A 24,617-nucleotide genomic window follows, 5' to 3' on the forward strand; every position below is an offset into this window, starting at 1 on the left:
TCCGTGCCAGGGCAGGATTTATGACCTAGTAACTGAGGACAGAAATAATTGGTTGCATTACTGCCTGGCAACCTGAGTCTGGGCTCCACTCCGGAGGGGAGGCACAGATTGAAATAGCTGAGGCAAGTTTACTTTTCTCTGTCCAGGTGCTCTCCTGCGGCCAACACAGCCCTAATGAGCTCTGCATATTCAAAGCACAAGTAATTGATGGTCCAATTTAAAGTGTGCAGGGGCCAAATTTCTTTCCAGACTCTGAAGGAAAAACACCAGCTGAGGAAGAATGAAGAACTGCCTGTTCTAAGTTATTCTCCTTCTGTGGTCATTCGAACCCCAGGAAGACCAGGTTTGCCCCATCAAGTACCTCAAGAAAGAAGTCAATTACCTAAAGAAGTCAAGCAAAAAGGAAAGGACAAAATGAAAATCATGTACCAGGGTACACATCAAGGCTCCAAGCTGGAATGAATATGGCCTTCATCATACTCTTCATCATACAGAAGCTTGTGTTCAGGGCTTGGATTTTGAAGTCAGACAGACCTGGATTAAAAACTAATTCAACAACCTATTACATATGTGACCTAGGTAAGATCTAACCTCTCTGTGCCTCAGTTTACTCCTTTGCTAAGTGGGCATTAGGAGCACAGATTTTGAGGCAGTCAGTGTTGGATTTCAACCTCAGCTCCACTACTGACTGTGTCAAAAGGGCAAGTTAATGAACCTCCAATGTTAATTTCTTCTTTGCTAAAGAGGAAGTGATTATATAGGTCCATTGAAGGGCTGTTTAGGGGACTGGTTGAGATAAGATACAAAATGCCCATGCACAGTGCTTAGGAAAATTATTGTGAACTTGTTACATATCTCCTCTTAAGCTCGAGGACAGTGGCTCTCAAAGTGTGGTCCCTGGACCAGCAGCATCAGCTTTATCTGGGGAACTGTGAGAAATGCAGATTCTCAGGTCCCACCCCAGACTCACTGAATCAGAAACTCTGAGGGTGGGCCCAGCACTCTGGTTTAACAAGTCCTCCAAGGGATTATGGTGGATGCTAAAGTTTGAGAATCTCTGCTCTTGGGGCTAATTCAGAATGCACCTGAGACTTTCAGTCTGCACACAACTGCCGTAGGTTCCCAAGAACCTGTTCAGTGCCACGATTCTTTAAAATGAGTTGTCTGCTCATTGTTTCCTGCACCAAAACAGGGAAGAAATACTTCAATTCTCAGGATTTCCCTCTGACACTAGGTAACATCTTCTATATGCTTCCTTTACTCCAGGCATTCTGATAATAGTTTCACATAGATTATTTCAATTTATATCTCCAGTAGCCCTCTACGATAGATATTATTATCTCTGTTTTGCAGATAAGGAAACTAAAGCTTCATGAGGTGAAATAAATTGCCCAAAGATCTATAATTCTTAAGTAGTGAAGCCAAGATTCATACCTCTAATATTAAGTCCATTTCTGGAATCAATGTACTTTCTACCTTATCATATTACCTCTTGATACCAGGATAAATTAGGGATGTCAAGTTTGGTGAAGAGAAGCATCCAGGGAGCAAGTGAAAAGTGTCTTCATGTATCGTAGGGCTATTATGATCATAGGAGTCAACCAGTTTGATGTTCCAACTGCAGAATATAGAACCAGTGGGTGGAAACACAGGGAGACAGATTGTGGCTTGACAGAGAGAATAAGTCAGTAATAGTCTAAATTTCCCAGAACTGTCTTACCTTATGAGGTAGTAGGGTCCCTGTCACTGGGGATGTGAGCACAAGCTGGGTGAGCATCTGTCAAAATGTCATAGAAGAAGTATTTGTACCTTCCCTCTCATGGTGCTTTAACTGAGTGGAAGTAAGTAGGCAATCATCTTTCTTGGGTGGCTTTTTTTTTTTTTTTTTTGATGGAGTCTTGCTCTGTCATCCAGGTTGGAATGCAGTGGCATGATCTCAGCTCACTGCAACCTCTGCCTTCAGGATTCAAGAGGTTCTCCTGCCTCAACCTCTCAAGTAGCTGGACTTACAGGCACCTGCCTCCACATTCAGCTATTTTTTGTATTATTAATAGAGACAGAGTTTTGCCATCTTGGCCAGTCTGGTTTCGAACTCCTGACCTTAAGTGATCCTCCCGCCTTGGCGTCCCAAAGTGCTGGGATTACAGGCATGGGTCACTGTGCCCAGCCTGACTTTTGATGTTTGTTAAGAAACTGGAGATATTTCACTTGTACTGAAAGAAGACTGAGGTGAGCTCTCTGGTTTAGGGAAGAAAGAATCCACCTTACCGTGGCCCCAGTGAGCTATATTAAGACCTTCCCTGGTCCTCTTAGCTGGAAGGGATTTTGCTTTCCTCTGCAGACCCATATCATGTCACACTGATACCTCTCTTAATGCTGAGCCCAGTCCCCACTGTAGGTAAGCTGTTGATAAATGGCTAGATTTCTTCTGCTAGGGAAGCAGCGAGACATGTATACATAGAGGCGAATAGACCTGGGGGATCATTCACAATACTGTTAACCTTTCTGGGTCTCAGTTTTCTTATCTATGTAAAAACTTCCTTATTGAGATTTGAAGTATTCAAGGAGCCTGGAATATGGTGTACCACATCTCCACCCCTCTCCAACCCTCTACAAATCGTGACATGTCTTTGGGGAGGATGCATTTCTGATTAATCAAGATATCCTTTCTACTGCTCCCCACTAACCTCTAATCCCTGCCTTCCCATCAAAACATAGATTTTCAATATGTGGCACATGATTGGCTCTTATATTAGTCAAAAATGAAAGGGAAAGAAAGAAGTGAATAAAAGAAAGAGAGAGAGAAAGGAAGGAAGAAATGAAGGAAGGAAAGAAGGAAGAGAGGGAGGAAGGGAGAGAAGAAGGAAAGGGAGAAAGCAATTTAACACATGAATGCTCCATCTTATTTGCTACTGACCATCAGATAAGCACTCCATCTGGGTGGACATTTTTCTTGTACACACCATGGTTCGTGTATGTGCGTGTGTGTGTGTGTGTGTGTATGTGTGCATATGCACTTAACGGAATTGTCCACAACATGCTATAGTATGAAGAGATCTATGGGAGAAGAGAGTCAACAGGAAAGAATGACTTGAACTAATCTCTCTGTAGGCAACTAATTGCAGTTCTGTGGCTATTTGGGGTCATTGTTTACTGTGGGATGAATGTGACCTCTGGGGTAACAAACCTCATACATGCTGATCTCCATCTTGAACCACTTTGGTAGGAGCAGAATGTTTCAGGTACAGATTCTGGAAGACTTAAAAGCAGGTCTGTTTTTAAATACACCACATATTGAACTTTCTCCACTATGGGAGGCAGGCCAAGTAGTGGGTTTTGAAGGTTTTAAAGGCTCACTGGCCCTTCAAAAAATGGCTGTTGTGGACATATGGTTTTAGAAGCTTTTAAAAAAGCCTTGTGGGCTTATTTTTAGAACAAACCTTAACCTTATAAAGCTTCTTAAAGGAGTCACAGAGGACCTAATCACTTGAGCCCCCTCAGAGCACCAGGCAGCTGTGCCCAGAGGCTTCCAAAACAGCCTTTCCTTGTGCTTGATGTGACCCTATCTTAGCTAAGCCTAAGATATACTACCCCATGACAGGGTGTGTCTTTGGAGCGGGAAGAGCTGGGCCACAGGTGAGTCAGCCAAGGAGGCGGAGTTTGCTGGCCAGTGAGTGGAGACTAGAGGATCACAGACTAACAGAATTTCAAATACTCTACTGAAGTAAAGGAACCTTAAAAGTCATCCAGTCAACCCCGAATGGATGCTAAAATCTTTCCTGAAACACACTTGTAAAGAGATGGGACCATTTGTGTTTGCACACCTCCAACTATGAGAAGAACGCTGTCTAGGCATTCATTCATTCAACACATTTTTAGTTTATTGAATACACATTATGTGCTCAGCACTATTCAAAATGCTGGGGATATAACAGTGAGTAAAAAAATAGATGCAATCTCAATACAGACTAAAAACTGGTAGAGAAAAACAGATGGGTCAAATGATCACACCTACACCTAACTGTATGTGAAAAAATGTTATTAGAACAATCCAAAGATTTATGAAAGCTTCTGACAGGATGTGAAGGATGTGTGAACGTTAACAAGGCAAAAGGAAGTCAAGAGAGGACACAGAGGGCAAAGCAAACATCTCTGCAGAGGCCTTCAGGCAGGGAAAAGCATGGTGTTTTAGGATAAATAAAAGCAGTCCAAGTGTGTGATAGAAAGTGAGGAAAGACTTGGTTTGAGGCTGGGAGCATGCAAGGGGCAGAGCATGCAGGACCTTGTTGGCCATGCTGAAGATTTTGATCTTTAACCTGACACATATTGGAAGCCTCTGACTCCTTTAAAGCAGAAGATAGGTAACTCATACCAGAGCTGCCAGTTCATGCTCATGTTGCTAAGTGTGGTGGTCTTAAATCAAGTCCATAATTCTCCTCCTTTTAAAAGGCAAAACCTAGTTTCCCTCCCATGAATGTGGGTCAGACTTAGAGATTTATTTCTAATTAATAAAATGTGGTAGAAGTGATGCTATGTGACTTCTGAGATTAGGTCATAAAAAGGATAGCTTCCATCTGGCACTCTTTCTCTTCAGTTGCTTGCTCTGGTGGAAGTCAGCCTCCATGCTGTGAGGAAACAAGCAACCTATGGAGAAGCCTACATGGAGAGGAACCAAGGCCTCTTTCCTACAACCAGCACCAAATTGCCAGCCATATCAATTGGAAGCAGATCCTCCAGCCCCAGTCAAGCCTTCACATGACTGTAGACCTGACTGATATCTCGGCTGTTCACCTCATGACAAACCCTGAGCCAGAACCACCTGGCTAAGCTGCTCTTGAATTTCTGATTCACAGCAACTGTGAGATAATAAATGTTTATGGTTGTTTCAAATTATTGACATTAGATAACTTGGTAAGCAGCTAAGGTACATAACAAGGAATTGCAAGGTATGGGGGTAGGAAAGCTGGGACTTTGGGGTTGTGAAGACTTCTATTTGAAATCCAACTCTTCCGTTGACTGGTTATTAGACTGAAGCCATGTTCCTTTACCTCTTAGAGCTCCCATTTTTCATTTGTAACTTGACATCATGCCCATAGAACCTCCAAGATATAGTAGTATACAGTAATTCTCAGTGTCTTTGTCTCCTACTTTATATTCAGTGGAGACATACCATTTTCAAGGCTGAGAATAAAAGAAAAAATAGATTGTATTGACAACAGGTGCTGCAGAGTCTGGTGTATTGATTGCCCTAGAAAGAGTAAGCCAGAGAGCTGTTAGTCTGAGGTTACCTTAGGCCATGTTTCATGGTAAGTACTACAGATTTTCAAGCCTATTCCTCACTTGGGTTAATTGGCTTTAAGAGTCCATCTCCTGCTATGTAAACATAATTGCCTTTTATTTATTTGAAATTTATCTCTTCATAATTTCATGTCTTATTTTCTTCATTTGCAATGCAACAAGGAAACAGATTTATGATGAGTATTCTTATGAAAGTGATTATTGAATTATCTCTTATTATGGGCCATATATATCATGAAGACATCTTAGTTAATTCTCAAAGCACCATCCAGGAAAATCTATTATTTGTGCCATTTTACTGATGAGAAAATAGATATAAATGCCAAGAATATTACTTTGCCAGTTAGTATTATGTGACCTTGGCTTTTAGGTCCCTCTTACATCTTATTGTTTTTATGTTTTTGAGATGGAGTCTCACTATGTTGCCCAGGCTGGAGTGTAGCCGTGCAATCTCGGCTTACTGCAACCTCCACCTCCCAGGTTCAAGCGATTCTCCTGCCTCAGCCTCCTGAGTAACTGAGTATACAGGCAGATGCCACTATGCCCAGTTAATTTTTTTTTTTACATCTTATTATTAAACCTTTACATTTTAGTTTCCTCAACTGCCTAATGGAAGGTAAGAACAAAACCTATGCAAAATGAACTTTATGTGAATATTAAATAAGTTAACATGAATGAAATACTTAAAACAGTGTCTGGTATATTCTGATAAATTACTGGTTAGTTTCTATCATTATTTTTCTAATCAGCATTTAAAAAGTTTAGAGCAAAATTTCTCTGTCAGCCATTTTGTTCCATCCATGGTATCTCTCTCCTACAATAATACTCCATTTTACAGCACTTCCCACATCCATTTGATCCTTTCAACAATCCTATGACTCAGCATCACTGTCGTAATTTTTCAGGTGAACAAGCTAATGCTCAGAAGGGTGAATATGAATTGCTCCAAGTTCCTTTGGTTGCAAGCAACAGAAACCAACTTACGCTAGTATAAATTAAATAGAGAAATTCATCCTAAGATGCAAGTATGACTTATTAAACTGAAGTTCATGAATGGGTTACAGGGAAAAGCCCTGAAAATGACAACAACTGCGATGAAGAAAGCCATAGCAAACTCAGGCAATGTGGCCTCTCCTCTTCTTTCCCCTTTTGTCTACTTAGTTTTAGTTAGTTTTTCTCTGCAGACTGGCTTTCTCAGCTACTCAGTGCAAATAGTTGGAGGAACGGCAGGCTCCCAAGTTCATACGTTATTATGCCAACCACAGGGTAGACTGAATTTGTACTTCTCTTTTTGGATTCTGCATTGCCACAGATGGACCTCTTGTTGGACCAGCTTGGGTCAAGAGCCTTCCCCTAATCCAATCAAACATTGTCAAGAAGTGGGGTCACAATGTACTAACATTGCTGCTGGGAACTCACTTCTGTAGATTCTTGTAGGAAGGCCATGGGCAAGTGAAAGACACTCCAGAGGAGGCCCAGAACATGAAGTGATTTTCCTAAGTTGTTTCAAATGTTGGAGTGGCTGAGGCAGGATTCTCTTTCAAATATTCTTTTCCCATGAGATCAGCACTTTTCCCACGAGCCTTCAGTTTCTTCCTTTCAGGAGGTCAGCACCTCCTCAAGTTCCTGCTGAAGGAGATCTGGGTACTCTTCTAACGGTGGCCCTTCTGCAGATGGAGCTAGCTTCACACACAGGCAGTGTGTCCGCAGTTATTGGATATTATTCTTTACTCCTCCTCCTGGTAAGAGAATTTTGCATCCTAACCTTGGCCCTGTGACTTTCAGTGTTTCTCTGGAGCAGGAATGTACTTCTCCATATTACTGACACCAGACTTGAGTATATGACTTGCTTTAGCCAATGGTATCTAAATGGGAATGATTTAGGCCAAGTACAAGCAGAAACATTAAGAACCATTTGCAAGGTTCAGCCATGTCTTTTTTTCTTCTTTTACACAATAATAGCATGTCCTAAATATGGGCTGTTCCTTCAACCTGGGTCTTGGAATGAAGAAGATCCATGGAGTAGAGCCATGAACACCTGTTGCTGCCTCTGACAACAACACAAGAGAGAAATGAACCTTTGGAAAATAATACATCTGAGTTCAATGTTGAGCATGCTGAGTTGAGAGGCATAGGGGATAAATTCAGTAGGATGTATTAGTTTGAATTTTAGGAAAGAGATCTGGGCAAGAGTTATAGATGGTTGTTCATCTGGCCATAGATGGTACTTGAAGCTTTGAGATTCACTGAAATCCCAAAGAGAATAGCGGCATAAAAGACGGAGGGAATAAACATTGACTCACCAACATTAAAGTGGTGGTAGAGGAAGAGAAGTGTGGGGAGAGCCTGGGAAGGATGGGCAGGGGAAATGGAAGCCACATAATCATAAAGAAAAGTGAGCTATCTTCGCCTCCAGCACTGGAATTGTTCTTGAGAAAGAAATCTTTTTTTTTCTTTTCTTTCAATATCACTTCATGTGAGCTTGAAAACAGCCTTGTGAGGTATAGTTAGAGAATAGAAACATTTATCTCCAAGGTAGAAGTGAGGAAAACTAAGACTCAAAAGGATAAAGTCCTTGCCCAAAGTTATTTTTTAATTTTCATTTGAAATTGTGGTAAACAAACCCCACATAATATAAAATTTACCATCTTTCCCACCTCTAAGTATACAGTTCAGTAGTGTTTAATATATTCACATTGTTGTGCAACCAATCTCCAGAACTTCTTCACCTTGCAAAATTGAAAATCAGTACCAATTAAACACTAACTCCCCATTCTCTTCACCCCACGTCCCTGGGAAACCACCATTCTACTTTCTGTCTCTATGGATTTGACCACTCCAGGTACCTCATATAAGTGGAATCCTATAATATTTGTCCTTTTGTGTCTGGCTTATTTCACTTAGCATAGTGTCCTCAAGGTTCATTCATGCTGTCGGATGTGTCAGAATTTCCTTCCTTTTTAGGGCTGAATAATACTCCATTCTGTATACAGACCTCATTTTGTTTGTTCATTCATTGTCAATGGACAACTGCTTCCACCTCTTGACCCCTGTGAATCATGCCTCTAAGAGCATGGGTGTGAGGCATTGTCTTTTTGAGGCAAGGAGGACAGAAGGGGGACCCTGAGAGCATGTCGTAAAGACAATAGAAAAGATTTCATTACTCCCCTGTATGAGGAAATGTGGGGAGTTTTGCTCCTGAAGAACAGAGAGGGGCCAAAAAGGAGAGGTGAACAGAGATGATCCAGGGAGATGGGGTAGGGTAGGGATTATCTGGGGTGAAGGGGCCAGTGAAAATTGTCTATTGTTTTGTGGTCAAAGAACAGAGGTATTTAGTGTTCAATATAAAGTGGTTAAAGTGCATATTTTGTTTCACTCTTCCTTCTTAGCACATTTTAGGAAAATCTCCTATATATAAATGCCTTGTATGAGTTAGTTTTTGGTGGTAACTAAAGAAGAGATTAGTTTCCCATCCAGGTTGACATGGAATAGCCAGAGCAAGTGAACAGGGGAGGGCAACACAAGCTATACACTGTCCCATGCAGGGAGATGCAGGGAGGCAGTTGTTTCCAGAGGTAAATACAAGACTGCAAGCCCCCTGGAAGTTCACAGACATTTGGGGGAGGGATCTGGACTTCCACGGAACCCACTTTAGGGCTTTGAACTTCCATGGAACACAGTTGGGAGCTTTGAGTCAATCTTGTCTAGATCAGTGCTTCTTAAACTTGAGTGTGCCCAAGCATTGCTGAGGGTCTTGACCAAGTGCAGATTTTGATTCTATTACTTGCTGTAGGCCTGGGATTCTGCATTCCAAATGATCTCAAGCACATAGGTGATGGTGGTGCTGTTGGTCTGTGGACCACACTTTGGGTTGTAGGGCTACAGATCTTAAAAGGTTGGGAAAGTCCTGGTGGCAATCATAGCATCCCCCTTCCCCCATCATGACCCATATACCATTTCCTGGGAAAACAGGGCTCTCCTACCCTCTCAGAGCAAGGCTGTGACGGAGAAGGTCACGAAGAGCCTCTGCTGTCTTGTTAATCATCCGTACCCCAATCCGTCCTCCATCCCCCACTCCTACAGGGTGGAGGTCACACTGGGGTGCATTGAGTAGCCCATTCTGCATGCTTTGGCCCAGGTTATTAGAACAACAAACAGCAAGGGGGAAACCAAAGACTCTTTCTCCATGGTTGGCCTCAGGAGTCCTTCTCCCAGGAAGATGGACAGAGGTGAAGAAAAATTGAAAACTGATATTTTTCTTCAGAAAAGTCACTCTGGGGAGCCAAGCATTACTTGAGTACTTGGTTGTGAGAGGGCTGTGTGGTAAACTCCCTTGTTTTCAACAGATGTTGAAGGAGTCTGAGCCAGAGTTCAGGAAAAATGTTCTCTCTACATATCTACCCCAGCCGCTGAGCTGTGATAAAGTTGGCTAAACTATATTCAGGTCAAGTCAGGTTCTGGTAACCTCAAAGAAACATCAGAATTTACTGAATGTGAAGTGGAAATGTGAAGTGGCTGGAGAGCATCCAACGAGAGGAAGAGGAGGGGACATCAATGAACTGGGCACCTACCCTGATTCCAGCCCTGTGCTAGGAGCTTCAGGGTCTAAGAACTTCAGGTCCTGTATACATGATCAGTGAATCCCCCTGCTGCCTTCCTTTGCTGGGGGAGGTGAGGACAGCCCAGTTCACTCAAGATGGTCTTACTATGGAAAGATCATCTTCACTTACAGCTGAAATCTGCCCTTCTAAAATATCCATGCTATGGGCTCCTGTGCTAATGCTGCCCTTCATAGCCACAGTGAGCAGGACAGCATCACATCTCGGCAATACATTTCACAGTTAACAAAGTGCATCATGGTCATATCCATTGGCCTATCTCATGTTAGAACTACCTGGGAGAAAACAGGGGGCAAGTATTCTCCAGGGCTTGGATTAGGACATGGAAACCTTAATATGCTGCTTGGACTCATGGTAAAGTCACAGGCACTAGAGTCTGACAGCCTAGGTTCAAAGCCCAGCTGCTCATTAGCTGTGTGTCTTTGGACAAGTCCCTCAAGCCCTGTAAGCCTGGGTTTTCTCATCTGTAAAATAGGGTTAATGATATTACATACTGGAGAGGGCTATTGTAAGGACTAAATAAAGTGCCTTACTTCTGAGTTACAGAAACTTCTTTCTGCTATTGAGGAGGGAGAGAAGAAAACGATGGAGGCTGAGTGACTTGCTCAATGCTACAAAATGGTGGCACCATATCAAGAATGCAGATATTCTGATGTTAACTCCAAAACCCTTTCCATGACATTCAATATCTCGCATTCCTAGGTCTTTCAGAGACTGAAACTCCCCAGTGATCCCATGTTGGCAGGGTTTGGCCCCACACTGTACTGCTCACAATAAGTGATTACACTGTGATATGGTCAGGCAGTAGCTGCCTTCCTTGAGTCCCCTGCAGCGTGAAATTGCTGTGTTAACACTTCACGCCTAGGAGTTAGGCTGCCCTTTTCCCTTCAGCCTCTTTTAAAATGTGAACACCCTAGCAGGGTAGGGGGGTAAAGAAGCAAACCCACATTGACTGAGGGCCTGTCATGGTTCAACCATTCCACAGAAGTCAGCTCCCTGCATGCTCACAACATTTGTGCAAAGCATGATGTTATTCCTGCTTCGTATGCGAAGAGAAAAAAGCCCAGAGAGATTAAGTAACTTACCTGAGGTCACACAACTAGCACTGGATAGGATAAGGATTTGAACATAGAAGTCTGACTCCAGTATGTACACTCATAATCACTAGGATGTAGCCCCTAATCGGATACTACTTCTATCTTATAGGAAGAGGAAAAGATTAATATTTATAGAGGACTTCTCCTGCATAGCACAGTTGATAGCTGTTTTGCCCTCCCTTGCTCATTCTCTGTTCCATATCAACACAGATGTGAAACTTAATCCCTTTATCATTTCCCACCCCCTCAAAAAAAAAAAAAAAAAACTTCATACACAGCATTGGTGTGTAGGAGACCTTCCCCAAATATGCCTTTACACATAAATATACATTGTCTCATCTGACCCTTCCACCAACACTACAAGATGAACACCATTGCCCTTTGTTTTGCAGCTGGTGAACCTCAGAGAGGTTAAGTAACTTGCTGAGTAACTATCTATTAAGTGGGAACTCAGCTAGCTCATCCTCTAGGCCACACTGCCTCCAAGCTTGCAGGCAGTGTCTAGTATAAACCCCGGGAGCCTTAGTCAGATTCTTTTAGGATGTCATAACAAGCAGCTGGGGCCGGGCAGGCCCAGAGTTCAACCCCTCCAGAAAGAAGTCTCATTCACCAGGGTGGGGAGGTCACTGGGGAGTAATGAGGGGTGGTGGTGGGGGTATCCAACACAGCGGGTGGAGTAGGTTTGCAGAGAGTTTGGGATGGGAAGGAATGAAGGCTACAGGCAGGCTGTCAGTGTCAGGAATTTCAGCTATTTTCCAGACGATAAGTCTGGTCCACTGTGAATCTTGGAATCCAGCTATGTGTATACCCAAGCAAGCCAGAGATTCAACAGCATATGGTCCACAATAGGCAGGTGTGCCCTACCACGGGCAGATGATAAAGGCTTACAGATAGAATGAGGCCAAGGAAGAATCAAGCAGGGCCCCTCTTGGGGTAACTGGAGAGGTGGGGTATCATAGTGGTTAAGAGAGAAGATTTCTGAGGTCACATCACCCGGGTTCCAACCTGAGCTTCTCAGTTTTTTAGCTGTGTGACCTTGGAAAGTTACTTAAGTCCTCTGTGTCTCATGTTACTCATCTATCTAATGGAGATATTAACAGGATTGAACCCATAAATGTGTTATGGAGATTAAATAAATGAGAAAGAGAAAAGCAGTCCCTGACTTCTCATAGGACTATGAACAGGCCCAGCACTGGAAGCTAGGCCTCCGTGGTAGGTGCTGGCCTGGCACTCACGGCTAGGTTGAGGTGTTCTCCCATGGAACATGAATAATCTCACAAGTGAGACAAAATTTTTAATAAGACTATTTTATAATTTTTTGCCAAGCATACACAAAAAATGGGGTCACTGTGCAAACCACAAAAATACCAAATAATCTGCCTCTCCCAACTAATATGAGTGATTGCTGCTTCTTTACTAAGGACCTCTTAGGCCTCCTTCTAGGCTTCTCTCCCTCTAGATAAGATTAATTAAAATACTCAATCATAGGATCATCTCCATTTCCTGGCAGCACCCAATACAGAGCAAACCCCACTTCTGTAAACTCTCCATTATCACCTAACTCAAGCTCGCATCATGTAAGTCCTTTCTAATACCCTCTGCTAAGGCACCCCATGAATCCCTATGATGTGATTTCTCCCACATTGCAACACATCAATAAGCTCCATTTTGTTCAACTACAGTTGTGTTCCTGGTGGTCTTTGGCTGGAGGGCATGGACGTAAGTTAATAATTGGAAAGCATGTAGAACAGTTCCTGGCACAGGAAGAGTACCATGTAAGGGAGAACATCATAATTACTGGATGGGTTACCAAGGCAGACTCAGGTACAGGAGGCAAAGCAACAGTCAGGACAGAGGCCAAGTGGAGTAGTGGATTTAAGGCCGGGGACTTCAATTTACATCCCTTCCTACTACTCATAACAGTAACTAACATGCTATCAAACACTTCAGAAGGGCCAGGCAAGATATTGAGTATTTGATGTGAATGATCTCACCTATTCACTGTGTTACCAGGGGCAAGTTGCTTGACCTCTCTGAGCCTTAGTTTCTCCGTCTGTAAAAAAATGGGAACAAGAAAAATACTTACCTCATAGGTGTGTCCTAAGGCAACAATGAGAATGTAAGTGTGCTGTAGGCTAGGAAATTATACAAAAATACGACTTCAATGGGCAAAATGTGGGCTACAGGCATAAGGCTGCCTGGTTATTCCAACTTAAATCCAAAGTTGGCAAGGGAGAGAGAGCTAGGCCGATTTAAAGTAAGGTCACTTAAATTCCTGTATTATTTTACATTGGTATTGTGGAGACTGTTTGACCGTGAACTTTGTTGCTTTGCAACAAGAGAGGAAGAGCATCACTCTCAGGATTCCCTTCATGTAGCCTCACGCTGCCACGGAGTTCCTTGTTTGGGGAGACGAGGAGTGATGCAAGCTTTGTTTCATGTCCCTTACTCACATAAGCAAGAAACTTGTTCAAGACCTGGTTGCTTGGACAAAATGAATATATACTTAATTTTAACTAAAGAAGAAGGGGGGTATGAGACTGTTGTAAGTTATAACAGGGACGTTATCAGTCCTTCTGAGGCTGCTTCCTGCAGAGCAGTCTCTCACTTGGGAACTCAATCAGCTGTTGAGGACTGAGTTCTTGCCCAAGGTGCTTGTTCATGTGTTGGTGTGAATTAACGCCCGCCCTGTAAAGCCACAAGCATTAGGTAGGGTACGGGGTAAGTGTACCAGGGATCCCTACACTGGACTTATGTGAAACAGAACTTTATTTCTCGCTTACCTAATAGTCCAGAGGAATGTAGTCAGGTGAGTGGGGTGGCTCTGCTCCAAAAGGCACCCCAGGTGACTTCCAACTTGTTTCTGAGCCATTCCTACAGTGTTGGCTTCATTTCTGGTTGAGGCTGGGTTACGGTCTTATTCCATTTCCAGCCTGCGGGGAGAAAAAGTAGCAAGTCCAGCATAAGGGACTTTGTTTTAAAAGAGGGTGACCTGGAGGTTTCAGGCATCGCTTATCCTATGTCACATCCCCACACTGCAAGGAAAGATGAAAAATGGAGTCTCCAGTTGGGTGACCATGTGTCCAGCTTCCATTTGGTAGTTTTATTATTCTAAGTTGAGGAGGAGAAATAGCAGAAGCAAGGAAAGCATTACAGGAAGGAATGCTGATGAGTTTACCCACTGGATCACTGAGCCGGAGCTAGTATCTGTACTGAGTAAATATCTGGGTGAAAAGCAGAGAGAGAGTTTATTCAGATGTTTGAATTACACAATGCCAAAAGTCAAATATTTCGAGCCATTCCAGCAAATCCTTATATTTTTTTGTTTCCCTGTAGATCTTGGCACTGGGCCAGCAGAGCCTAGTTTACATAATTTACTATGTGAACACTCACATACACCCACACACCTATAAGCAGGTGTGTACATACATACACAATATATACATATATACACATGAACATATAGGTTTAATATGTATAGATCTTAATCATGTACTTACGGAATGTAAAACATTCCTTACCCTCCCTCTTTTTAGCATAATAATGAAGTTGTTGAAAACAATGAAGTCTTAGGAACCAGAGATAGGGGTTCAGGTGTAGCCTATGACATTGGTACATGTTGTAACTCTGGGAAAGTTATTCAATTTCTCTTGACTTCAGCTTCCACATTTGTAAAATGAGTATGATATTACCTGGTTTGAAAAATTGTTTTGATATTAGATAAAATACCGTACTTATTTGCCAGACATAATGCTTTAAGTATAGTTGGTACACAATACATATTAACTTATTTTATTATTATTATTATTATTAGGCAAGTGAGGCCCAAGCAAGTCAATAGTAAACTAAGAATTTTTCATCCCCTACTTCCTTCATCAGTATAAAGCAAGATCCTTTTGAAACATTTGCTGCTCTTAGGTATACCTATTTCTTTTTAAAACTTGGTAAGATTTTTAAACTAAATTGTTTATTGAAGTATAATATCTATACAGAAAAGTACACAAATCCTAAGTGTATAGCTCACTGATTTTTTTCAAATGAGAATCTGTCCAGGCTATTAGTTTAAAAAAAAAAAACAAAAAACAGAAGATTCCTGGTGCCTAGAAATCCCTTTCACTATGTCCCCTAAATACAACTGGTATTTTACATTATAGACTAATTTTGCCGTTTCATATTTTATACAAGTAGAATCACAAATAGATATTCTTTATAACTGGCTTGTTTTTTCACTCTATGCACTGTTTGAGACATTTATCCATATTGTTTTTTGCAGTTATAGCTTGCTTGCTTCTTTTAAATGCTATACAGTGTTTTCGTGAATACACTACAATGTGTTTATCCATTCTACTGTTGATGAACATCTGGGTTGTTCCTGGGTTTTGGCTATTATCAATAATACTGTTAACAAACATTCTTGCATGTGTCTTTGGTGAACCCATTTCCACTGGGTACATACCTGCAAGTGGAATTTCTGAACGTTAGGATTTGTACATGTTTACCTTCTGTGGATACTGCCATGCAGCTTCACCAAGTGGTTGAAGGATCTCCTACTTTTAACTCATAGGGACATGAGAGGCTTCCATCTCCTCCCAGTCTCTCCCTCACTGGACCTATACTTCCTGGAATCCAGGAATTTTACTATTTGGACCCAGTAGCATCAGGGTAACCCAATATATTAGTTATTTATTGCTATGTCACAAATACCCTCTAAACACAGTGGCCTTAAAAATACATATTTATTATTTCTCAGTTTCTGTAGCTCAGGAATCTGGGAGTGGCTTGGCAGATGTTTTAAGCTTGAAGTCTCTAATAAGATTGAATTTGGTGTTGGACTGAGCTATAGTCATCTGAAGGGTTGCCTGGGCCTAGAGGATCCACTTCCATGGTGGTTCTCTCATATGACTGGCAAGTTGGTACTGGCTGCTGGCAGGAGGCCTTAATTTTTCTGTGTGTTAATCTATCTACAGGGTTGCTTGAGTATCCTCACAACATGGTGGCTGGCTTCCCCCAGTGGGAGCAATCCAAGAGCCCAAGGTGAAAGCAGCAATGTATTTTATGACATTGCCTTGACATCACACACTGTCATTTTCTCAGTATTTTAGTAGCCGTAAAGTAATCCTTATTCAATATGGGAGGGCTCTATAGAAGGGCATAAACTCCAGAAAGTGACGCTTATTAGGAGCCCTTTTGGAGGCTGGCTACCACATCATTAAGCCCTTCCTAACACCAAATAAAGACCTTTCTTTGTGATAATTGGAGCTATAAGTGATTAGCACAGGAAACAGGTAAATTGTGATAGACATGGAGAGAGAAAGAAGAGGAAATATAGAGAATAAGTTAAGTCCAGAGAGAAAGGCAGACTTGAATAAAGCATCCAAGAGGCAGCTGAGTATCTGGGCAGCAGTGAATGAAAAAGCAAAGTACATGTGTGTGGTCGTGTTGGGAGTTGAGGACTGTAAGTAGAGGCCATAAATGCTTTCATTTACTTACAAATTCGATTAGGATTTTCACCGATGAAGACTCAACTCTGATATCATTTGTATAAAACTATTAGCTCAATGCATTAGCAATTTTTCTCATAGGCCATGTAATTTACCTCCCATCCATTCATTGATCCATCTTGGATTAAGCATGCAGAAAAATGCCAGGTGTATTCTAGAGGGTGATGGGGGATGCAGAAATGAGCAAATACACAAACCCTGACACAGGGGATGAGAGAGGGAACTAATATGTATTGAGAATCTGTTGTGTTCTAGGACATTCACATTTATTGTCTTAATTCTCATAACTACTCTAGATGTTAGTATTATGGTTCCATCATGCAGATGAATAAACTGAGGCTTGAGGGTTTAACTGACTTACTCAGAGTTAGAACTGAAAAGCAGCGAAGCTGAGTGTGCTTGTACAAAGTAGAAAGTGAGTAAGTGCCAGAAAAAAGTACAGATACAGTATAATGGCGTTCAGGCAATGGCGTAAGTTCTGTTGCTTGGGGAGGTAAGAGGGAGCTTCATGAGATGGTAGCATTTTAGCTGAGTCTTAGCAGATGAGTAGCAGATGATGGAGAAGGGCCATTTGTCAGGAGTAAAGTGTATCAAAAACAAAAGCATAAAGGGAGAAATGGATAATTTTAAATAAAATTTATAGGAGGCCATTGGTTTGGACTGAGCTCCTGTACCAGGTCCAAAAGACCAAACCAAAATGGAATCATTCATGTTAAAGTTCCACATCACCAAGCTGAGACAAAATTGTTTATCTGACTTTCTGATAAATCGACAGAGTGAGAAAGAATAGCCAAATCCTCAGACAAGCTAGTTTTAGCTGGCATGATAATGAAGTTCCCTCTGCTTTGACCTTTATAAGGAAAGTAACTTTGAAACAACCAATCTGCTTTTTGTTTTCTGTTTCTGCTTTCCTTGGCCCCTTTCTGTTTATAAAACCATCTTCTGCTTGGCTTATGGGAACACTGACACTGCTTTGTAGAATGAGGTGTTGCCTAATTCTGGAAACAAACAAAAGTCAATTAGGATCTCTAGATTTGTTGTAATTTTGTCTTTTGACAATATTAATATGCACAGAGAAACACACAGATATATACAATGTGCCTTAATGAAACATGCATAAAGAAAAGAAGTGGCTCATAGGGGTGAATAAAATGGGTTTAGGCCACACAAATACTGGACAGATGCCAGACCTAGTAGTTCTATAAAACAGCAGAGAGTCAGAGAAAGCTAGATCATTATTTTTACAACTATGAACTCCCTTTTGTCCGTTTGGATAACATCTTCTTCAAGGTTTTTCAAAATTAAATTATGAGTGCTGCTCTGCATACACACAGCAAAAATCATAAACTGACAAACTGTGTGAGATTGTCCAAATTACTGAATAAAAAATGAGAAATACCATTGATCGATGACAATGCCAACAAGTGTACTTTTATTAACTGAGTTGTGAAATCTTGGGCAATGAGAACCCCAGAGTGAGGAGGCCAAGAAAGGGATAGGATATAAGTTTTAGACATAAAACAGATTAGCAAAAGAAACAGCAAGGTATTCTAATGGTCAGGTTGCTGCTAGTTAGAGATGAGAGAACTCCTAGAAAAGACAGCAGGCCTTGGGGTTACTGATTTCCAGAAAAAAATCCAAGGATCTCAGATCTAAGAGAGGCTAAAGGGATTATTTACTCTACCTTTGTGATTTATATATGAGAAAACTGAGGCAAAGAAATAGGAGTCACTTGTCCTTTTAGAGCAGAGCTCCCTCTGAGATACCTCAGCCTCATGAGAATAGGACGTAATCCTTAACCTCAAGAAGGCTGTGAGAGTGGACAGCTCTTTGAAAATTGCTAAGTGTAAAACACGACGGTTATGAGTAGGTGTGTGTCCTCTCCAAATTTAGAATTTGAAGACCTAACCTCCAGTACCTTACAATGTGACTCTATTTGGAAATAGGGTCAGTGCAGACATAATGAGTTAAGATGAGGTCATAATGGAATAGGGTTGGCCCTGATCCAATATGACTATTGTCCTTATTAAAAGGGAAAATGTAGGCATGCACACAGAGAGAATGCCACATGAACATGAAGGAAGGCAGAGATTGGAAAGATGCATCAACAAGCCAAGGAATGCCAAAGGTTGCCAGCAAACCACCAGAAGTTAGGAGGGAGGCCTGGAACAGATGCTCCCTCATAGCCCTCAGAAAGAATCAGCCCCATGGACACCTTGACTTTGGACTTCTCATCTCCAGGACTGTAGACAATACATTCCTGTTCTTTAAGCCAATCTTGTTTGTGGTACTTTGTCATGGCATCTCTAGGAAACTAATACAATAGCTGTAAGAAAGAAAGATTACATAGGAGCCACAGGAAGTTGGCGGTGTGAAGGAAGGAACACTACATTAATAAAATGTTAAGCCATGCATTATTTCATTTAAACACTGGGTGTGTACGAGGCACCTAGCTTGATCCTAAAGTACACACATGTAGAATTAGAATCAGACTCTTCCTGCCTTTGAGAAGCTCAAAGCGAGGCCCAGTGAGGCACATAACACAAGTAAATGTTATGGGGTCCTAAAGGCATGAAATAGAAAAGGTTTGAATGTGGAAGATGACATCTGAGCCAGGCTTTGAAGAATGAGTGTGTTTGCTTGCTGGTTGCTTAATAGAGCTGATTGTTTCTGCCACCAGAAAGGGCCTCCTAAAATCTCCTGCCTGGTCCACATAGCCATCGAAAGGGCAAAATCGCAGACATGCTAAGTTTGTTCAATCCAGCAGATCAAACAAACAGCTCCAACAACCCAGGCCAATTGCCTTGCTCCCCTGCCCTAGTTGGACTGCCATTTATAGGAAAAATGGAAACAGAGATGCTGACCTCTGGCTGCTCAGGCCTGAGTCCCCCTGGAGCTCCAGGCTCGTGCAAGAACTGGCTTCAGAAATTCACCCCTGTGGGGGGTCTTCCTATTCTGGCTGCTCAGACCTCTCTGCTGTGCTAAAAATTCAGATTGTGTTATTTATGTATTAAAAACAATGACAAAAAAAAACCCTTTTCTTCCTAAATGTCCCAAGCATGGAAAGCCAAGCCTTCAGCAGGTCATTAATATGTTGATGTTTTGAAGGACTAAGCTTCCAGGCCCTGAAACAGGAGCCAGGCCTGCTGGCCTTGGCCTTGAGATCTCTTGGCTCTCCCTATTAAGGCCCCGCAGGCTCCTCAACTTTAGCTCCTGGCGGTCACTGCTCTGAGCAATGCTGCTAAGGAACACAGCGAAGAACAGAGCCAATTACAACTGGAGCCACGTCTGCCTCTGTGATGATGTCAAATGTGCTGAGGGGGAGGGAGGCCTCTCTTGACTCAAATTACCTCTCCAGTGGTCTGACATGTTCCCTGAAATTCCATTAAGATGATGGAAACTATCCTCTATGTTCTTCTTTTTATTTTTCTTTTTTTGAGACAGAGTTTTGGTCTTGTTGTCCAGGCTGGAGAGCAATAGCATGATCTCAGCTTACCACAACCTCCACCTCTTGGGTTCAGATGATTCTCCTGCCTCAGCCTCCTGAGTAGCTGGGATTACAGGCATGCGCCACCACACCTGGCTATTTTTGTATTTTTTAGTAGAGACGGCATTTCTCCATATTGGTCAGGCTGGTCTTGAACTCCCGACCTCAGGTGATCCACACCTTGGCCTCTCAAAGTGCTGGGATTACATGCATAAGCCACTGCACCCGGCCTCCTTCTATGTTCTTAAGGGAGAACAATGGAATGGGATGGGGGCAGGACAGAAACCAGAAGTCTGCTTTCCTTGGCTGATTGCACTGGTCAGGGCCTGCAAACTCATTTGCCCCAGGTCCTAAGCTCCCTTGGGGTATTGCATCAGCCACCATCCACTATGGTTGTTGCCTGTCTGGCCCCTCCAGGCATTTGTTTTTGTAACTCTTGCTCAACCCATCCCTACACATGGTTTTGACCACTACCTGGGTGGAAATATTTCAAAAATTTCCATCCCTAGCCCATGCCTTTCTTTTTAAGTTCATGATTCTTCTAATTGCTTGTCCCCAAGTGCTTCACCCTTAACTAACTCATCATCATTCCTCATAAAACAACCCCTCTGTAGTTTCCCAAGTCAGAAACCTGGAAAGCATCCTTGAACCTTACCTTCTGGCATATCCAATTAGTCACTACATTCTGCTAACCTTACTTCCTAAAAGTTTCTCGTAACTATTTCCTCCTCTCCATTTCTTTCTAATACTACCCTAATTGGTAACTACATCATCTTTTGCTTAAACTATTACAACAGCTTCTAAAAGGTCTCCCTACTATCAGCTCATATCTACCCAGTCCATTCTCTACGTGACAGCTAAAGTATTTTTGTAAATGTAAATCACATTATAAAACTAGGAATAGAAAAAAATACCTCAACGTAATTAAGGCCATACATGAAAAACCCACACCTAACCTCATACTCAGTGGTGACAAACTGGAAGCTTTTCCTCTGAGATTAGGAATAAGAAAGATGCCTGCTTTTGCTACTTCTATTTAACACAGTAGTAGAATTCCTGGCCAGAGCAATTAGGCAAGACAAACAAATAAAAGGTATCCAAGTTGGAGAGGATGAATTAAAATTGTATCTGTTAGTGGATGAGATACGATCTGATTTAGCGAAAACTTTGAATTCCACAACAAACTGCTAGAACTAATAAATCAGAAAAGTTGCCAGATACAAAATTAATGCACAAAAAATCAGTTGCATTTCTATAAACTCAACATAGGTAATATGAAAAAGAAATTAAGAAACAATTTTATTTGTAGTAGCATCATAAAAATAATAAAATAGAAATGAACTTGACCAAGGAAACAAACGACTTACACACTGAAAACTATAAAACATTGTTGAAAGAAATTGAAGACGACACAAATAAATGGAAAGACAGCTTGTGGTGATGGATTGGAAGACTTACTATTCTTAAGACGTTGACACTACTCAAAGCAATCTATGGATTAAATGCAATTTATATCAAAATCTCAATGACATTTTTTGCAGAAATTTTTTGGATGTTTTTCCTAAAAATCTATTCTAAAATGTGTCTGATACTTTGAGGAACCCAGCTAGTCAAAATAATCTTGGAAAAGAAGGACAAAGTTGGAGGTCTTGACTTCCTGATTTCAAAACTTATGGCAAACTATAGTAATCAAAACAGTGAGTCCAGGGGTGGTGACTCATGCCTGTAGTCCCAGCAACTAGGGTGGTTGAGTCAAAAGGATCACCCAGTAGTTCAAGGCAGCAGTGAGCTATGATCACACCACTGCACTCTAGCCTGGGCAACAGAGCGAGACCTCGTCTCTTAAAACAATGAACAAACAAAAAGCACACACAGAAAACAGTGATGTACTGGTATAAAGGTATAAAGATAGACATAGACAAATGGAATAGAATAGAGAGCCCACAAGTACACCCTTGCATATATGGTCCAATGATTTTCAACAAGGGTGTCATGACCAGTCAATGGGGGAAAAGGGAATCTGTTCAACAAACAGTATTGGGAAAACTGATTATCCACATTCAAAAAAATGAAGCTGGACCCTTACCTTACACCATATTCTAACTTAAAATTGATCAAAGACCTCAAAAAAAGAGTTAAAAATATAAAACTTTTAGAAGAAAACATAAGGGAAATTGTTCATGACATTGGATTTGGCAATGATTTTTTGGATATGACCTCAAAAGTACAACAGAAGAAAAAATAGATGTTAGACTTCATCAAAATTAAAAAACTTTTGTGTGTGAAAGGCCACTATAAACAGAGCAAAAAGGCAACATATAAGATGGGAAAAATACTTACAAATCATACATCATATAAAGAATCAATATCCAAAATATATAAAGAACTCCTATAACTCAACAACAAAACAACAATCCAATTTAAAACTAGGCACAGAACTTGAACAAATATTTATCCAGAGAAGATATTCAAAAAATGAATAAGCACTTTAAAAGATGTTCAATATCACTAAATGTTAGGGAAAGGCAAATCAAAGCCACAATGAGATATCACTTCACATACATTAGGATGGCTAGTATATGAAACCCAGTCAACCTACCAACCAAACAAACAACCAAACAAACAAAATCAAAAAAATCCAGAACATAGGGCCAGGCGCAGTGGCTCATGCCTGTAATTCCAGCACTTCGGGAGGCTGAGGCGGGCAGATCATGAGGTCAGGAGATCAAAACAATCCTGACCAACATGGTGAAACCCTGTCTCTACTAAAAATACAAAAAAATTAGCTGGGCATGCTGGTGCATGCCTGTAATCCCAGCTACTCAGGAGGCTGAGGCAGGAGAGTTGCTTGAACCAGGGAGTCAGAGGTTGCAGTGAGCTGAGATCGTGCCACTGCTCTACAGAAAAAAAAAAAAAAAAAAATCCAGAACATAACAAGTTTGGTGAGAATGTGGAGAAATTAGAATGCCTGTGCATGCTACTGGTAGGAAAGTAGACTGTGCAGCCATTGTGGAAAGCAGTATGGTGATTCCTCAAAAAATTAAACATAGAATTATATGATTTAGCAATTTCACTTCTGGATATATACCCAAAAGAATTGAAAGCAGTACTCAAACAGATATTTGCACACCCATGTTCACAGCAGGATTATTCACAATAACCAAAAGGTGGAAGCAACCCAACTATTTACAGATGGATGAATGGATAAACAAAATGTGGTATACACACAATTACAGAATACATGGAAAATGCGGTATATGTATAATGGAATATTATTCAGCCTTAAAAAGAAGGAAATTCTGGAATATTATTCAGCCATAAAAAGGAAGGAAATTCTGACACATGGCTACAACATGATTGAATCTTGAGGACATTATGCTCAGTGAAATAAGCCGGTCACAAAGAAAGAAATAATGTTGATTCCATTTATATGAGGTACCTATAGTAGTCAAATTCATGGAGACAGAATGTAGAATAGTGGTTTCTAGGGTCTGGGAGGAGGGGAAGATGGGGAATTAGTGTTTAATGAGTACAGAGTTTCAGCTGGAGATGACAAAGTTCTGCAAATGGATGGTGGTGATGGTTCTATAACAATGTGAATATACTTAATGCCACAAAATATTATACTTAAAAATTGTTAAGCCGGGTGCGGTGGCTCACGCCTGTAATCCCAGCACTTTGAGAGGCTGAGGCGGGCCGATCACAAGGTCGGGAGATCGAGACCATCCTGGCAAACATGGTGAAACCTCGCCTCTATTAAAAATCCAAAAATATTAGCCGGGCGTGGTGGTGGGTGCCTGTAGTCCCAGCTACTCGGGAGGCTGAGGCAGGAGAATGGTGTGAACCCGGGAGGCAGAGCTTGCAGTGAGCTGAGATCCAGCCACTGCACTCCAGCCTGGGCGACAGAGCGAGACTCCATCTCAAAAAAAAAAAAAAATTGTTAAAATGAGAAACTTTATTATATATATTTGATCACATAAAAATATAAATCTGGTATGTACTCCCCTGCTTAAAATCCTTAATGTTGTCCCATCACCTTTGGGGTAAACGTCAACCTCTTTAGCTCACAAATAGCTCACAAACAAGGGCTTTCTTCATCTGATCCTGTGTATATCCTCATCTCATAACTCCTTCAATTTTACCTTTCTTGTTTCAGGAACAAGTAAGTTCTAGTAGTTTCCCAAAGAGGAAGGTGGTTTAGTCATCCTGAACCTACTCAAGCAGTTTCTTCTGCTGATCTTCATAGTTCTCAGCCCTGATTACACAATAAAATCAACCGGAGAGCTCAAATCAATACCAGTGCCTGGGTACCACTCAAAACCAATTAAATTAGGAACTCCTCTGGAGGAGACCCAATCATTAGTATTTTTTAAAGTTTCCCAGATGGTTTGAATGGATAGCCACTGCTTTAGAATATAATGTCCCACATGTTGGAACCTGGCTAGTTAGTTCATTTATTCTTCAAAATCCAGCTCAGGCATCTCCTCCCCGAAGAAATCTTCCCTGATGCCACCTGCTAGGCTGGGTCTGGCACCCATGCTCTGGGCTTCTGCAGGCGCCTGTTGCAGTTCTCACACTGTATTGGAGGTGTCATTAACTTCTCACTCTCTCCTAC

At 41.5% G+C, this 24,617-nt stretch overlaps 1 long non-coding RNA gene across 1 annotated transcript; it reads left to right on the forward strand.

Annotated features, from left to right (window-relative positions):
• The first annotated feature begins 247 nt into the window (after positions 1-247).
• On the forward strand, positions 248-4,890 carry LOC141407953 (uncharacterized). Its single transcript, XR_012419601.1, has 2 exons — positions 248-579; positions 4,595-4,890. It is a non-coding gene; the product is annotated as an uncharacterized lncRNA (long non-coding RNA).
• Positions 4,891-24,617: the final 19,727 nt, after the last annotated feature.

Source organism: Macaca fascicularis, chromosome 1, assembly GCF_037993035.2.
Source record: "Macaca fascicularis isolate 582-1 chromosome 1, T2T-MFA8v1.1".
In the NCBI taxonomy this organism is placed as follows: domain Eukaryota; kingdom Metazoa; phylum Chordata; class Mammalia; order Primates; family Cercopithecidae; genus Macaca; species Macaca fascicularis.